This window comes from Canis lupus, chromosome 18, assembly GCF_003254725.2.
Source record: "Canis lupus dingo isolate Sandy chromosome 18, ASM325472v2, whole genome shotgun sequence".
NCBI classification, from domain to species: domain Eukaryota; kingdom Metazoa; phylum Chordata; class Mammalia; order Carnivora; family Canidae; genus Canis; species Canis lupus.
Window position 1 is genome coordinate 50,558,671 of NC_064260.1, and position 12,563 is coordinate 50,571,233.

Consider the following 12,563-nt stretch of genomic DNA (forward strand, 5'->3'; position numbering starts at 1 on the left):
TGAACCCATGACTCTGAGATCAGGAGTCCCACACTCAACTGGCTGAGCCAGCCAGGTGCCCCCTTTAGACAAAGTTTGATGCGGACTTGACGTTTGGTGGGCATCTACTCTGTGCTAAGTGGTCTTCACTTTTTCTTATCTGTTTTAAGTCATCCTCCCAGTATTGTATGGAAGGTGTTATCCTTGTTTTATAAAGAATGAAGATGAGGTTCCAAGAAGAGGTTGTATGGCAGTGAGTTGTAAATGGAGGGCCAGAATCTGAAACAAACATCTCTTAACACTTCTTTCTGCTCCCCGGCGCATCTCCTACTTGGATGTGATTGCTTGTCTGAGGTCTGTGGTATAGGAACATTAACTCTACCATGTAAAGCCAGTCCCTCCATTCAAAAACTAAGGAATCAATGAACTTAGATGCCCTCCTCTCCCACAAACTAAGGTTTGAATGAACGGAAGCTCCTAACCCTTCAATATGTGCCCCATCCTGCTTGGGGTCTGGTAACTAATATACTATTGGACTCTGCATTATTAAAATTGTTTTTACTCAGATCCCATCCTCAGAGAAGTAGAATGTCAGAGTCATAAGGGACCGTAGAGGTTATCAATTACCTTCAATCAAGGAAGAAATTTGAGTTCCAAAGTTAAGGTCACTTTAGTCAACCAGGTCAGCCAAGGAGCTTTGGGATGCTGCTCTGGACATTTTTAGCCCTGGTGTTCAGGGTCTTATTATTAGTGTCTTCAGGGGGCCAGTTATCCCCAGTCCTTGGACTTAGTGGCATATTAATTCTCCTTAATATGCAGACATTTATGCACCCATCTCAGTATTTAGAATAGTGTTGCATGTCTGCTTTGAACATCCTGCATATTCTGAGAAGAAATCCTCTGGATAGAAGAGACCCTGTCTAAAGAGCCCCAAGTTGGTTCTGACCCAAACCCAAGGGTTAAAGTGGAACCAGAAATCTAAGAAATGCTGCCAGGTCAACAGTGACATTTGACATTTTAGGAACTGCTGAGCTGTCTTTCCCTTTTAAATGTGCCCTCTCTGTGTATGTCATTCCTAGACACCTCTTAGGTCTACCTTGTGCTCAGGCTCCTTTAGAGCATTCAAAAGCCCTGAAAAGATAGACCATAGGAACTGAAATGGAAAATATCCCTGAGGTCTCCTTTATCGGACTGATGCAAAACTAAATCCATTTGAGAAGTTTCTTTCCCCCTGGGAAACTACTAAAAGAGGCTGTTTCCCATACACGCAATAGGAAAGGGTTAACTGCTTCTCTCGGGTCCTGAGCCAAGTCTGTCCCCCACCAGTTCCCATAACCGGGTTTCCTGAAATGGAGCAGGTCCCAGGTGCCTCTCCACTAATCACATCCTTGGAAATGGGGCCAGGAAGCTCAGATTAGCTCATCCCTTCACCTTCTTGAGGCCTTCTCCACCTGGAGCACAGAATCTGGGGCAGCTTTGCTACTCACCTCCCTCTCTGCTTTCCTATCTGGGGTCAGACAGGGATGTTCTCACAGAGGTATGTTAGGTTTTGGGGGCACTAGAGGCCATAGTGGTGCCGACTTTTGTACCAATTCTTGGACTACAGCATTTGTCCTTCCTCATTCTAAGACTTATGGGCAAAAAATTCTCCCCCAAGACAATACTAGAGTTTGTATAGATGGAGTATTATTTTCTTCACCACTTTTCCCTATGTTTTCTTCCTCAACTTCTTAGATGACTTCCTGGTTTTCCCAGCTGACAATCCCCCCCCAACCCCCTAACTCCACCCCCGTACAGAGTCTGATTCCTCATCCATCAGTAGTAAGTTCCCAGGCCAACTGGGGAGATTTCATTTCATCCCTGTTAATGTGTAATTCCTACTCTTCCCTGATAACCAATAAAATCTATATCACAAAGCTTGTTCTACTGTCTAATTGGCTTTTAACTTTCTCTCTAGGCAGGGTTGGATGTCTTAGCTGATGTCCACTGTGTAGGAGGCATTCTTTGTGGCACAGAAGCTTTGGGAATGGAAAAAGCAGTGTAATCTGGTCCTGTATGATTGAGGAAACCTATTGATCCAAAGGCCAGATGATCAACTTTATTTGAAAGACAAATAGGCTAACTGGGAAAAAGATTCTGGGAAAAAGAGGACACTGGCTCCACATGTAGTCTTAGTTCGGTCTTCATCTGATTATAGTACTCTAAGGACTCTGCCAGGCATGCTGGTGTATGGAGTCTTTAAAGCTAGTAATATGCAGTCTTCGTGAAGCTGATTTTCCACTGATCACTGAGGTTGACTTGATTTCATCCATTCTAGCGTTACTTCTATTATCTTCTGTTTCTTCAACTTCCCTTCTCACCAGCTGAAAAGAGGCTGTGGAATCAAAATTCTAAAATGGTGAGGATGTCTGGATTCTTTTCCTGTTTTATCACTTACTTTTGGTGTTATGTTCCAGTTTTCCTCAACTAAAATGGGAAAATTATCCCAGGAATATAGTTTTAAAAAAAATCTGTGAAACAATTTGAGAGTCTTAGAATCTTTTTTTTTTTAAGATTTTTTTTTTTTGTATTTTTAAGTAATCTCTCCACCCAACTTGGGGCTCTGAACTTACAACCCAGAGATCAAGAGTTGCATGCTCTACCAACTGAGCTAGCCACATGCCCCTAGAGTCTTTAGAGGAAATCTTAGAAGTCATTTAATCTAGTATTTCCCAACCAGAGAAGTAGTATTTTTTTCCCAATTCATTTCCTTTATCCCCAACCCTCCTCCTGAACAGCCTCTTTGTACCTCCTTCCTCAACCCCTTTCTGGTATCCAAGGTAGAGAACTGACCTAGTTTGCACAATATATTTCATGTACTTAGGGTTGTGAAACACTGCCCTAATTCACCTCCCCATTTCATGTAATACTCATTCCAACAGTCCTGACAAATTGATATCTTGCTTTTACTTGAATACCTTATGTTGAGAAATTTGCCACCTCAGAAGCAACCCGTTCCAGTTCTGGACAGCAGTGGTTTGGTAAGGAGTTTCTCACTATATTGAACTAAAACTCCCCCACTGCATCTTCCACCCATTGGTCCCACCTCTGCACTTTGAAACCACAGAGAAGTCATCTAATCCCTGTATAAAGGACAGAGAGGAATATCCAGGATTGTTATTGTTAACTTGTCACAGTGTTTCAGACCTGGCCTGGATGATTGTATTACAGATGTCCTGTGCTTTGTATACTAGCTATGTTCCAAACACATTGTGTAAACCTAGCTGTGTGTGAATCAAATTGTTTTAGACACACTGAGAAGCCGACTGTCTAAAAGAAACCCTGTTATCCGTTCTTTCATAGACTGAAGAACTTTGTTGTGATATGAAGAACCTCCCCCATTAAACTTTTATGCAAATCTCAATTTTTATATGTTATATTTTACTTAAGGCAAGATCTGTCTGCATACAAAACAAGTAAAATCATGATAATAGCAATAGCTAATATTTATTAAGTACTAATTTGTGCTTCTCATGCATTAGTTAATTTCTTACCATAACTCCTTTAAAATTATCCCCTATTGGGGAGTCTGGGTGACTCATGGTTGAACGTCTGCCATCCCACTACCACCACCTGGGATGGAGCCTACATCAGGCTTCCCACAGGGAGCCTGCTTCTCCCTCTGCCTATGTTTCTGCCCCTCTCTCTGTGTCTCTCATAAATAAATAAATAAAATCTTTTTTAAAAATTAAATTAAATTAAAAAATAAATTCATCCCCTATTTACAGATGAGGAAACCAAAGTTTAGAGAAGTTAAATAACTGATACAAGGTCACACAATTAGAAAATGTTGGGATCCCTGAGTGGCTCAGCGGTTTAGCACCTGCCTTCGGCCCAGGGCATGATCCTGGGGTTCCATGACTGAGTCCCACATCGGGTTCCCTGCGTGAATAAATAAATAAATAAAATCTTAAAAAAAAAAAAAAGAAAGAAAGAAAATGTTGGGCCTGAATTCCAACAAGGCCATAAGACTCCAGAGTCTTCTGTCTTAACCATCAGGAAGTTTCAGATGCCAATAATAATTGAAATGACTGGCTACATAGCTGTGGATCTCCACATCAGAGAATTAGGCTACAATACAGAAAACTGACCTAAAATGTTTACAGCTTCAAAGATGTACACTAAGTCTACTCATTTTGGGTTCTGGCACCCAAAAATCTACTCTTTGTAGGTTTCCCACACAACTCACATTTCTCAGTGCAATTTGATCAAGGAACTCCAAAGACTTCCCTTCAGCTGTTAGGATGAAGCAGATGCTGCCAAAATTTATTTCAGGCAGGTGGGTGTGATCAGACACTTTTTCAAAGGATTTGTGTATTCTCAGGGCTTTATGGTATCAGCTTCTTAGAAGAAGGAAGTGGTTCGTTACTGACAGGTGAAATCAAAAGTGGTGGAATCATCATCAACCAGTCTGCTCCTAAAAAAAAAAAAAAAAAAAAAAAAAAAAAAAAAAAAAAAAAACCAGTCTGCTCCTAGACAGGTTGAAATCATTCAAATGTGTTTTTAGGTCCAATTTCTAATGGTGCTTAGATTTGCAAGTTAAAAATAGTTGGGGAGGGATGGTCCATAAATAAACTGCTGTTTTGAATCCAAAATGGACAAAGATAAATGGATGTAATACTTCTATGTCCTCAAATCAGTTTCAGTTTCTCCAGTTTAGTCACCAACAGTATGCATGCATAACATTGTTCAGCTCAGAATGCACCCCTCAAGACTCCTAGAACCTCAGACTTTTCTACACTATATAAGGGAGCTCCAGGTAGTACTCTTCTGTCCTCTGTTCCCCTCCTCCACCATCCCCAGCATCAGAACACCCTGTTTGACCTGAGGCTTTATCTTGGTTCATCTGCAGACTTTTGCTTTCAAATACATGATCATTCTTTGCAAATCCTGTCCCCAGCTGGTGTTATACAAGCCTCCTGGTCCACAGTCATCAGGAAATTAGGTCAGTCCTTGTAAGACACAAGGTGGACTTCCCTTGCAAGTCCACCTTTCTGACCTTGACTTTGTACACCAGGCTTGTTTATAATCTCAAGTCACAGACCCAGGTGAGGACATGTGCAATTTTCCTTATTTCTTAACCTAGCTCTACAGCCCCCATTTCTACTAATGGCAGAAAAATAACTTTGCCAATTCCAGACAACTCAATCTTTCCAAGTTTTAAACTTCAACTGTTTCTTTCTCCTGACAATGTTCCAGTTGGGGGTTCACATATCACTCTGACATCAGGGAAGGGTACCGAGGTCAAATGCCATCTTCTGTTGCTTTTGCCTCGCTTGGTCTTGGCCATTGGACTCCATTGCCACTGTACCTGCTACAGTGTTCCCTGGTGTGTAGATTAGAAAGAGACAGTGATTCCTTTATGAGGAGCTCAGTGGCTCCTATCTCAGCTCTTCCTAGTACTCCTGAGTCTTCAACTGGCTCCTGGCTTGAGCCATGCAGCCCTCAGCCTCTACTGTGGGGTTCACCTGCCACTCCACAGCAATCCCCACAGTCACTGGGCTCTCAGCTCATCATTACACTCCTCTCAGGGGCTGGGCACCAAGTAACTTTTCAAATTTCCCCCAAATGTCAAGTCAAATAGACTCAGGTTTAGGGAGTGAGAAGGCTGTAGGTAATGAAGAAATTCAATTTATCTAAGACCTACTTTGCCTCCAGAGGTGACAGTGCCACTTCTACTCTGTGGTAGCAGTCCCTTGTTAGCACAGGGAACTTTGAAATGCTTTGTCTTCTCAGAGTTCTAGGATCAGAATGGAACATAAGTCTCTTTTGTCTACTGTTGTTTGTGGTGAGCACAGAAGGCAGAGCCCAAAGATGCATCTAAACTCTTTTCCAAAAATAAATAAATAAATAAATAAATAAATAAATAAATAAATAAAGCAGGCTTCTCTGCAGGCAAAGAAACAGACTCTTAACTATAGAGAACAAACTGATGGCTATTAGAGGGGAGGTGGGTAGGGGATGGGCTAGATGGGTGAAGGGTATTAAGGAGGGCACTTGTTATGATGAGCCCTGGGCATTGTATGTAAGTGTTGAAACACTAAATTTTACACCTGAAACTAATATTATACTGTAGGTTAACTAACTGGAATTAAATAAAAACTTGGAGGAACAATAAAAGAACATCTTCTCTGTATTTGATTTTAAAAGGTCTGGTTAAGGGGATCCCTGGGTGGCTCAGTGGTTTGGCACCTGCCTTCTACTCAGGGCGTGACCTTGGAGTCCCGGGATCGAGTCCCACATCGAGCTCCCTGCATGGAGCCTGCTTCTGTCTCTGCCTCTCTCTCTCTCTCTGTCTCTCTCATGAATAAATAAATAAAATCTTAAAAAAAAATGGTCTGGTTAAGAATTCAAAAGCCCAAGACTTTGACCCTGATCTTTCTGTGTCATCCCTATGCAGAGGATACTGCATCTAGAAAGCACTTGCTGCTACTTAATCATGGGGGATAGATTCAGGGTAAAAGAAACAGAAACACATTGTTTGATATGAAAACATCTAGTTTTATCTTTTTACAAAAAGAAATCCCCTTCTCTCCCAAAGTCCTTTCTGTCATTCATTAAAATGTTGCACAGATATCTACATGTCTGCTCTACTAGGAACACAACTGTGAAATGAATGTGCTCCCTTTTCTCACAGAGTTCATAATCTAAGAAGGAACACAACCAATGGGCAGTAACAGTCACATGGAGTTCTGTCAGAAGGCCCCTGTCCCAGACTTGAAGCCCAGAGAATGCTTTTTGGAGGAAGTGACACCTAAATTTAGACCCAACAGACCAGTAAATCAATCCTAGGTAAATGGAAAAGGAAGAATTTCCCACAAAGAGAATACCATGTTCAAAATCCCACAAACATTGGGAAAGCTCCAACAGATTCCTTATGTCAGGATATAGAGCGTCAAAAGAGGAGTGGTGAGCAATGAGGGTAGAGAGGTAAGTGGGGTGTGTCAACTCCCTAAGAACTCTGGGCTTTACCCCCAAAGGCATTGGGGAGCCACTGAAGGGGTTTCCACAGAGGAGAGACTTGTCAGAATGTTGTATTAGAAAGATGCTTTCTGGGCACCTGGGTGGCTCAGTGGTTGAGCATCTGCCTTTGGCTTAGGTCGTGATCCCAGGGTCCTGGAAGGGGGGAGCCTGCTTCTCCTTCTGCCTCTATCGCTGCCTCTCTCTTTGTGTCTTTCATGAATAAATAAAAAATAAAACATCTTTAAATGATTTAAAAAAAAAAAAAAAGATGCTCTGGCTGCAGAGCGGTAGATAAAGAGGCCCAGGAAGAATGCATAGAATTAGGAAAGAGCCTAGAACAAAACACTATTACCAATGGCAACAACACAATTAAGTGATGAGCAGAAAGGAACTCACAAAAGAAATAAGGGAGGGACCACAGGGGTTGAAGGAAAACCAGGACTGTGGCAACCATAAACCAAAAGAAGAAAATCCCAAGAGGCAGGCATAATTAAAATCTACCACTGCCAAGAGGAATAGTAAGGAGGCAATTGTAAATTAACACTGGATTTAGCAAGAGGATTCCTGAGGACCTTGTTGAAAGTAGCTACAGAGAAATGGAAGTTATATTGCATTGGACTAAATCAATTGCATCAGTGCCCATCCGTCTCCTTCACTCACCATCTGGTTCTGCACTGATGCTTTCCAGATGTGTATCGAAGTCCAAGTCTCCATTCTGAGCTGTGCACCCAGATGCACTTGCCCCTAAGTATGTCCACTTGATTGGGCCAAAGATATCACAAACCCAGCAGGTTCTGAGACCTACACTCTCTTCACCCAAATCCGGTCTTCTCAACTGGCTTCTCACATCAACATGCACACTCCTCTATTCCCCACATAGCAGCTGGAGTAATCTTTTAAAAATACACAGTAGAGGGGTGCCTGGGTGGCTCAGAGGGTTGTTTGTCCTCTGCTCAGGTCATGATTCCAGACTCCCGGGTCCGAGTCCTAGAATCGAGACCCACATAGGGCTCCCTGTTTAGTGGGGACCCTACTTCTTCTGCCTCTGCTCCTCCCCCTGCTTTGCGTGCTTGGGCTCTTGCTCCCTCTCTCAAATAAATAAATAAAATCTTAAAAAAAATACACAGTGGATCACTTCACTCCATGGCTTCAAATCCTTCGATAGTTTCCCAGGGCTCCCGAGGTGAAAACCAAAATTCTTTAAAGGACCTAGAAACCCCTGCATGATCAAGCCCTTGCCTATTTTCCCCAGCCAGAATTCAGCACATATTCCCTCTTGCCCTCTATTTTCCCTCCCATTACCCTTCTCTCCATTTCTTACACACACCATGTGCCCTGCTGCTTCAAGTCTGTCATCCACATGCTCTTGTGTCTCTGTAGCTACGAACATGGTTCAAGTGTCAGACGTCTGGTCTAGAAATCCCAGCTCCACCTCAGCCTGGTTACATGACCCTGGGCAAGACATTTCATCTCTCTATGCCTCCATTTTTCTCTTCTGTGGAATAAAGTTAATACTCACCTGTCAGAGTTTTTATAAGAATGAAATGAAATGATATGCATAAAGTGTTAGAAACATAATCCCCAATTAGTGTTAGTTACCCACTACTATTATCCTCTATTCTCAGGCTAGTTAACACTTGTCATGTTTCAGATCACAGCTCTAATGATCTGAGGGAGGTCCCCTTTGACATGCCCCCCCCCCACTAGATTATGACGCTCTGTTAAATTCTTACCTAGCATCCTGAACTTTTCATTCGTTATACTTTGTAATTATATATCTAAGGGTGTTATTTTATTAATGTCTGTCAACCCTACCAGAATATAAGCTCCAAGAAGATAGAGACTGTCCATGTTACTCATCATTAGATCCCCAGATCCCAGCACAGTGCCTGACACATAAGCCAGATAGTTTTTGTTTAATTTTTTTAAAAGATTAATTTATTTGAGAGAGAGTGTGTGTGAGGGAGGAACAGAGGGAGAGGGAAAGAGAGAATCTCAAGCAGACTCTGGAGTGTGGGGCCTGATACAGGGCTCAATCCCTGAGATCATGACCTGAACTGAAACCAAGAGATGGACCTTCAACGGACTGCGCCACCTACGAGCTCCTAAGTCAGATAGTTTTTAAATGAATGTTTGGCTCAAGGAGAAGCAAGGTAGTAGAGCCAATGCATTCAAATCACTCAAGAATATCATGATCATAAAGGCAAGACGCAGAGGAGGATCAGGGTCTCTCACTTGTTTTTTAAGCTAGCAGATACTTGGCGCATGTTCAAATGCTGATGAGAAGGAGCCAGAAGAGAGGGAACTCACCAGAATGACTGAGAGCCATGAGACTGCCGGAGGGGATGACACTTCATGTAGGAACCAGAAGAATCAGTCTCAGACAGGAGAGACATCTCTTCCATGGTACAGGATGAAAGATGAACCCTGGGCTAGGTCTGGAGGTTTAGGGGCAGGACTTTCCACTAATCTTGGTAACATGAGTAGCAAATCTGGATTCTCCAGAGCAGCTCAGCACACTCTGTGGATTTCCTTCCATTCACTGTTGCAAATCATGTAAAAAGGAAGAAGACGTTTTTCCCCTCCATCATTGACTATACTGACGTACTACAGAGAAAATAATAAGTTTCCAAAACAACTGAGACCAGCCATCTCACTGTTCTCTTTATTGAGCATGCTTCCTCCCCAAATTGGGAAATAGTATGGTAAAATGATACTCTCCTAAAATAATAATGGCTGACACCGGTTGAGAGCTTTCTATGTGTCAGGCACCTGCAATCACGCATCTGATCCCCACCTATGATATCATTCTGCAGGTAAGGAACCTGAATCCCAGAGAGGTTGAGCAACTTGCCCCAAGTCAACAGCAAGTAGGCAGCAAAACTACTTTTAAAGCCAAAGAGTCTGATTCCAAAACTGATGCTTTTAACCACTCTGCTACACTCTCTCTAACAGAAGGGAAAGAACATATTAGGAATTGGAAGACCTGATGTCCCCACCATGAACTAACTCTGAACTTGGGCATTCACTTAGGTGTCTGAAGAACAGTGTGCTCATCAAGAAAATGAGAATGATAATGTTTACCCTACAAGGCTTTTTAAAAAAGATTTTATTTATTTATTCATGAGAGACACACAGAGAGAGAGGCAGAGGGAGAAGCAGGCTCCATGCAGGGAGCCCGACGTGGGACTCGATCCCAGGTCTTCAGGATCACACCCTGGGCCAAAGGTGGCACTAAACCACTGAGCCACCCGGGCTACCCATTACCCTACAAGGCTTTTTAAAGGATTATGAAATGCTAAAAATAGGAAATACTATATAAAAGATCTTGTTAGTATGCTGACCATAGACTTAATATTCTTGTCTCCTAATTGGGTCACAATCCAATAGCTGTTGTTGAGACCCTTGGTTCCCATAGCAGTAGAGCAGTAGTCGGTTGGGTGTTCTGGCTCCTTGGCAGATCAGCTGATTCTCATCCCATCAGCTTTAACATCCCTGGCCAAGGCTCCTTGATGACCAAAAACACACCTCATTGCTCCCTTCCCCCTGAACACACTCACTCTTACCCTTGGGAACAGTTGTAGTTTATGCTCTCCCTTCTCTGACTCCATTGCCTGAAGAGCGACTGTTAAAAAATAAGTAATAAATAAGCCTGAACTGTAGCTACTAGTGAGGCACACCTCAGAAGATCAATTTCCAGTCTGGTGGTGAAATCAGAATATCAGACCTAGAAGAGAAGTTCAAGGTCACCTTTTAGTGCAACTCCCTGATATCCCTTCCAACCCATTTTATAAACTAGGAAAACCAAGGCCAGATAGGTGAGATGATACAACCAGACAGGATTGGTAGCAGATCTTTTTTTTTTTTCCCCCTTGGAAATGTTTTCAAATAAGTTTAAAACAAATGATTTCACCCCGCCAAAATCCTAACTGAAAAGTACTTCAATCACTTACAAATTTGTTTCAGTAGGTGTACCTTTTCAGAAAGGAGCAAAATCCTACAATTCCATTACCCATAAATAAATAAAACCTTAAACCCAGTAATTCACACAAACCCTATCCTTCACATTGCCCTTACTTGGCCATTTCAGGCATTTCCCAGGTGGAAACAGGCCTGCATCATCAGAGACAGCACAATCTAATGGGTAAATTCTGATTGCTCTGTACAAAGCCCAATCTGTTTTTGCTGTGCATCTCCAAGCCTAGCCTCTTAGTCTGGAAGAACAGAACCTACCTCTCAGAGCTGGAGTGTGGGGTGGGGGGTGGGGGGTGTCACATGGGATAATGCATTTTTTTTTTTTTTGGATAATGCATTTTTAACGTGCAGGTGGCACTTTATAACTTTATTATTATTTGAGCATAATTCTTTTCTCTCAAGCAGATAGCAGTTCACCTTGCTTAATGACCTAAGACCTTGCAACCACTCAGATGCTACTAAACCAAGGAGAAACCCAGCTGTGCCAGGCCTAGAAATGTCCATCCCCACCCCCACTCCCTTTTAAGACAGTGAGTAGGACGGAATTCTCCTGGTTGATAAATGAGAGGAGCTGAGAAGGAGCAGAGAGAAGCTGCAGTGATGACTATTCTGAGAATCTGATCTGCGAGCAGGCGAATCTCCACCACGTAGACCATGGAGACGCTTTGGGAAAGAGAGCTGGCCTACCTGCCTGAAGAAGGATGCTCGAGAGAAGGGATGGATGAAAGCATTGCTTAAAGGGAGATGAACTGGAGGTGCCCACGGATGAAAATTTGAAAAGGAAACAGAGGCTGAATTTGGGGAAACCCTCCGGGCGGTGAGTGCCATTAAAGGAAGGATTGTGTGTCTCAGGGATAGATTTGGGAGGAAAGGAGGAGTGGGGACAAAGGTGGGGGTCCTCAATCTGCGGAGCCCGAGCCCCGCAAGCTGTGTGGGGGGTACCCGGTGGCCCCGGGGTGACCGGAAGGCGGCATTACAGGGGGCACCCACGCGGAAGGTGGCGGGGGTCGGGAGCCGGCCGCAGAACCGCCGGAGTTCGCCCGGGGGAAGGTCAGCGACCCCGGGCCGGGGAGCAGCGCGGAGAACGGAGAGGGGCCGCGGTTGCCATGGCGCCGGGCGGGGAGGGGGTGATTCGGGCCCCGCCCAGAGCCCCGCGGGGCCGCGGGCTCCAGATGGTCCCGGGCCTCCCGCGGGAGCCGGCGGCCTGCGGCAGGGGGAGGCTATTGTCCTCCTTCCGCGCGCCGCAGTCCCGCCGCTCGCGCCCGCGCGCCGCCACGCGCCCCGCCGCCGCCGGCCCCGCGCGCCCCCCGCGCCGCTCGCGCCCCGTGACAGCGCCCGCAGCCGCTAGCCGTGCGCCCCGCCGCCGCCCCGGCCACCCGCCGCCGCCCGCAACCGCCCCTCGCGGCCAGGCTGCGGGCGCGGCGACCACCGGTGCGCCCCCGCCCGCCGCACTCCCGCCTGCCCGGCCGGCGCTCCGCACCGAGGTAGGTGCCGGCGCCCGGGCCCGCTTTGTCCCGGCGGCGGGGCGGCGCGCTTTGTGCGGCCGCGTGCGGGCGGCGGGGTTGGGGTCGGGGTCGAGGTCGGGCCCGCCGGGAGAGCCCGGGAGG

At 44.9% G+C, this 12,563-nt stretch overlaps 1 protein-coding gene and 1 long non-coding RNA gene across 3 annotated transcripts in view; one reads left to right on the plus strand and one right to left on the minus strand.

Annotated features, from left to right (window-relative positions):
* Window positions 1–2,051: 2,051 nt before the first annotated feature.
* LOC112659269 (uncharacterized) lies at window positions 2,052–5,802 on the minus strand. Its single transcript, XR_007403730.1, has 3 exons — window positions 5,666–5,802; window positions 4,208–4,435; window positions 2,052–2,353 (listed from the first exon to the last, which is right to left on the minus strand). It is a non-coding gene; the product is annotated as an uncharacterized LOC112659269 (long non-coding RNA).
* A 5,492-nt stretch (window positions 5,803–11,294) lies between these two features.
* The window catches only part of SPTBN2 (spectrin beta, non-erythrocytic 2), a 38,504-nt gene continuing 37,235 nt past the window's right edge, over window positions 11,295–12,563 (plus strand). The window contains exon 1 of one of the 2 annotated variants that reach the window (XM_049096853.1): window positions 11,295–11,773. The gene's annotated coding sequence lies outside the window, so the exon portion shown is untranslated. Of the gene's footprint in view, window positions 11,774–12,355; window positions 12,441–12,563 lie in introns of those variants that run through there. The other variant, XM_049096854.1, reaches the window with a different exon arrangement.